The sequence below is a fragment of the Musca vetustissima genome, unplaced genomic scaffold (genome assembly GCF_032173495.1).
Source record: "Musca vetustissima isolate MV318-11 ecotype Yass unplaced genomic scaffold, APGP_CSIRO_Mvet_v1 utg11827, whole genome shotgun sequence".
Taxonomy (NCBI): domain Eukaryota; kingdom Metazoa; phylum Arthropoda; class Insecta; order Diptera; family Muscidae; genus Musca; species Musca vetustissima.
Window position 1 is genome coordinate 126,041 of NW_026872965.1, and position 5,647 is coordinate 131,687.

Genomic DNA, 5,647 nt, shown 5'->3' on the forward strand with positions numbered 1-5,647 from the left:
TCTTCTTATAGATAGCCAGAGAAGTCTTCTTCTTGAAGAACTGAAGGAAGTCTTTTTATAGAAGAGCTGAAGGAGGTTTTCTTATTAAATAGCTTAGAGGGAATATATATTAGGTAGGTCCCTCAAAGACGAGAAATCGATATTCTTATGGTCTCGTAGTACTTTTCAAATTTTTCCCGATCCATCCTAAGAAAACCGTATATATAAAAACTAATACATTACGAATAAATTGTAGATTATGAAGAAATATATGTCATAAGCAGATATCATTATCCTAATAACATGAAATTTATGGACCGGATTTTCAGAAAACAACCCCGATTTTAATAATTAATATTTATTTAATTATATTTTAACTTACTTAGATCCTTTTTTCGAATAACTCAGTCCAATGTGCCGCTCTGTGGAATGACAAGAAAACAAAAGCTGCGAATACTTGTTTCTCGTCGTCTAACTTCCGGTTTCCTGTGTTCCGGTTTTTTTATTTGTAGGACTATATTATGTTATGTAGGTGTTTACTTTTTTTCCATTCCATTGGAGCTTTGAACTCCGCTAATGTATTCTAGTTGTCGTTGTTGTTGTTGTTTTTTTTCGTTGTATTTTTTGTTGGCAAACTTTTTTCTTTTGATTGACTTTTGTTTTCATGTTTTGTGTCACACAAAACGACATAAAGCGATTAAAATGGTGTACTTATTTTGAAATACACGCGATACGCGATATTTGTTTTTATCACATTCAGATCAGAAAAAAATTAGAAAGAGAGACGAACACACACACACAAACACCGACGACAGAAAGCCGAACAGACTTAAATACAGACAATCAGTCAGTCAGACAGCCCAACCATTCAATTAGTGGAGCCGAGGGATATGACTTTTTTCAAAAAGAAAAATATGGGCCAACATATAAATCACTGGGAATAAATAATAATAGAAATGCACGTCAGTATGTATGTACGGGTGTTTTTGTTGTTGTTGTCGTTTTGGTAGATATTTTTATGTTTGTTTGCAGAGCCCCACACTTAGGTCAACAATAGACTATTTCGTTGTTATTGTATTAAAAAAAATATTTGCTACTTAATTTCTATTAACTTTGTTGTTGTTACAATTAAAATATATTGTTGTACATATATAAAAAATTTCGCTAATTAAAAAATATATTTTGGCTTATGTTTCACTTCACTTTGATTGTCGTCCTTATTTTAATTTAATTTTTGGTTAATAATTCCGGTGTTGTTGTTGTTTTTGTTTCCGATTTTCTAATAGATTTTTATTAAAATTTCTTTAACGATAAAAAACACACACAATTTTTCCGCATTTGTCTAGACCCACCGTCTGTTTATAGTTGACAAAAATTATTGCTGAATATTTTCTTTGCTATTGCAGAACTTGACCGAAGAGAAAATTTGTGTCGGAGAGACCAACCCCATAGTTAGGTACGTAGGTACTTGTCTATACAAATGCATTGAGTTTCTTGTTATGTTTACCGGCATGTCATGCGCATTACGAACCACATTTCGTGAGTGCTCTTATTCTCAAAAAAAAGAATGCGAGGGGTGTAAATAGAAGTTTCTAATAAACATAGACGTCGTAATTTATTTGGATAAACTAATAAAATTGTTTATAGAAGAGCCGGAAATGGTCTCCTTATAGAAGAGATAGAGGAGAAAGAGGGTTTCTTGAAGATGGCTGGAGGAGTTATTTTTATAGAAAAGTTGAAGGTGGTATTTTTTTAGAAGAGCTAAGAAGCTATTCTTATGGAAGAGGAACTTTTCTTACAAAAGAGCTGGAGGAGATCTTGTGGGGTGTGCCTCTGTTTGATATTGAAAATACATATGAAGATAACAAGATTTATTAATAAGGTCAATCACCTAGCTAGCGAATGTTTCAATGTCAAAAAAGTTTGCCTTTGTTTACGTTTTCATAATGGAAGTCAATTCACAATAATGAATTTTGAGTGCAAACATGAGGGACAGCTGGTCTCCCTATATGACCTTATTTATAGGCCTTGAACAAAAGCGCTATAAAAAAGTGCAAATAAAACGCCTATAAATAAGGTCATCCATGGAGACCAGCTGGATATCAACTGCCTCTCAAGTTTGTTGTCAAAATCCATTATTTTGTGTTGACTTCCATTATAAAAACGTAAACAAAGTCTAAATTTTTGACATATGACTAAGAGAAAAACAGCTGACTTTCGCTAGTTGGGTGAACTTATTAATAGATCTTGATAAAAGCTAAACAAAAAAGTTTTTCTTCCTGGCAAAGAGATATATGAATATATGAATGTGCGACTCCGAATGTTGTATTAACTTTTAAATTATCACTTATTTTTAAATTTTGAACGCTGTTTATTTTAAATCCAGAGGCCAAAATATATGAAACGTGGGAGCTATTCGATTCAGAATAGCAATTAATCGACTGAAGAACAATAAACCAGCAGGAGCCGATGGGTTATCCGCCGAACAAGACTGGTGGTCAGATGCTTGTCAGGAGCATGCACCAGCTGATTAGTACAATTTGGCTGGAGGAATGCATACCCAATTATTGAACCTCAGCATCCTGGAGACAAGACGATATGTGCCAACTATAGAGGAATTAGCCTTCTTCCCACCGCATATAAAGTGCTATTCAGTGTGCTGTGTGTACGATTGAAGCTGATGGTCAATGACATTATTGGACCAGAGAGAAGGAGTCTGCCAAAGTGGGTCTGGCAAGGCACAAGACGTCCAGTAGACTCGGACCAACTGTGGAACTTGAGAACTACAGCTTCGAAGAAATTAACGATTTTATATACCTTGGTACCGACATAAATACAACTAATGACATCAGTTTTGAAATTCGGAGAAGGATGCATTGTAGCATCTTTTGGCTAGTGATGGCCTATTGGCTAATGGTCTAAGTAAGCAGTTTAGAAACAAGGCCACCTCCCGCCAGACCAAACTTACACTTTACAAGAGTTATATGGATCCGAAGCATGGGTACCTGCGCAAGCAGATGAGGCAGCTCTTGGGGTGTATGAGTGAAAAATTTTCCGAAAGATCTATGGGCCGATATGCGTCGACGGTGAATATCGGCGTCGAATGAACAACGAGCTTTACAATTTCGAATTGGTATTACTCCTAGGTAAAGGCATCACCGCTTATTATTAATTGGAGACGTCTTCTTACAAAAGAGCTCGAGGAGGTCTTCTTATAGAAGAGCTTAGAGGATATCTTCTTATAGAAGAACTGGAGGAGGTTTTTCCATAGAAGAGCAGTCGGAGGTCTTTTAGAAAAGCTGGAGGATATTTTATATATAAGCAGCAGAAGGACTTCTTATAGAAGAGTTGGAAGAGATCTCATTATAGAGAATTAGATGAGATCTTCTTATAGTTGAACTGGAGGTCGGTTTTCGTGTAGAAAAGTTCGAGAATTATAGAAATGCTGGAGGATGTCTTATAGAAGAGCTGGTGAAGATGCTTTTATAGATGAGCTGAAGGAAGTCTTCTTATAGATGCACTGGAGGAAATCTTCTTATAGAGGTTCTATAATATACAAGAGTTCCAAATGTTCTTCTTATAGATATACACCAGCTGTTCTGTAAAAGTGGAAGTCATGTTAGAAGTGCTAAATCATGACGTCTTTCATAGTAATGATCATAATCTTTCAAAGAGTATAATATAAAAGGGCTGATGTAGGTATTCTTAAAAAGTGCTGCTGGTAGAAATTATCTTATAGAAGAAATATATAATTTCTTCTAATAGAAAGGCTAACATTCCCTGATCTTTAAATCAGGTGTATATATATATACGTATTAAACCGGCACGAGCTGAAGCAGGAAGCATTTTATAGAGGATTTTGAAGTCTTATGCGAGAAGAAGTGGAGGTTTTTGATAGAAGAAATGGATATCAATTTGCATTCCAGCCTCGCCGTTGTTAAATACGTACATATATTCAATATATTCACGATAAAGCTCGCAATATTTAAGATAGAGCTTGGAACATATATTGTACTCCTATTTCTCCTAGGATAATTGGTAGTTGGTATTTTCATTGAGTAGCAAATCTTCCTAAGTTTCAGTATTTTGAAAATTTTGGGCATATTCCTCAACCTAATTTGTTATATTGGGCGCCATTGGTATTGTTCCTATGTAAGGGTATCGCCACTTATTATTCATTAGAGGATATTAAACCAATTTACTTTAATTATATCAGAGATGGTCTGTCAGAAACAGTGACGTAAATGACATACATTTCCGACGTATAATACATACGTCAGAAACGTCGGAAAGCTACCCAAAACCATTAGGTTTTTGACAAAACAGCTAATTCCATTAATAAATTTAGAAATTACGTATGATTTACTCAAATCCATATAAAATTTCAAAAATTTCTTCTCAAAAAAGTTTAGAAAATTTTATCAGTTCTAGTAAGGAATAGTTAGATATATGTAAAAATAATATATATTCTTGAAAATAACTTTATATGGTAATAATATTGAAATAAATGACGTTTACTACATTTTATACAGGTATATGACGTTTTCGACGTTTACACCTTTTTGACAGTCGAAAATCTAAAAATTCGTCAAACGGACCATCCCTGAATTATATATTTATAGTTCTCACTTTTGCACCCAATGATAATTTTAAATATATAGTTACGGTCAATACGATTATTGTCTGTTCACGTTTTTGTATAGCCCTGCTATAATTTATCTGTTCCCGTACTGTAAGAATCTACAAGATTTTACTATTTTCTTCGATATTATAAAAGAAAATTCGTTATCGTTGTAAAAAGTAGTACATTCTTGCAGTACGGGAACAGACCAAATGTTACCCCCTTATATTCGATATTTTGGACACGTTTTTAAAGCGAAGTGTAATTTCATATATTGTGTTCACAAAAATGGAACCAGTTTTTAGGCTCGTCTTCACGCAGGCTTTTCAACAAACATGGCTTTAAATTAATAGTTTCGATTCTCATTGGCTAGCAAATATCCCGACCATTTTGGACATGTTTCTTAATAGATTTAACTTTAATTTGATATTTTCGGTTCAGGTTGGGAGCATTAAATCAATTTTTTTTTTTTTTTTGTATTTTGGGGATATCAGAATTGTTTTTCAATGTTATTAAAAATACAACAACCACAAGGCAACGATAACACAAACAAATATCGTTTCCTTGTGGTTTTTGTATTTTCGATAACATATAACGCACGGATGGCTCAACGCGAGCATTCTGCGTAGCCTTTTAAAGCGATAAACGCCCAACGTAATATTGTGCACTAGCCATAGTAAGTGCACAGCCATAGTATTGTGATGACGCCGTCACTACAATTTATACTAGCTTCTCATTTAAAGTAGGGATACGTAGTCGAGAGTAAAGGGCTAAGCAGAATGCTCGCGTTGAGCCATCCGTCGCGTTATATGTTATCGAAAATACAACAACCACAAGGAAACGATAACACAAACGCATATCGTTTTCTTGTAGTTGTTGTATTTTTGATAACAAATAACGCGACGGATGGCTCAACGCGAGCATTCTGCTTAGCCTTTAAAAGTCGACGACTTTTAGACATTTCGATGTTTGCTTTTTACTGAAAAATCAAAAATCTAATAAAAATTAAATTTTTTATATGAATTGTAGTCATCAGACGAATAAAAT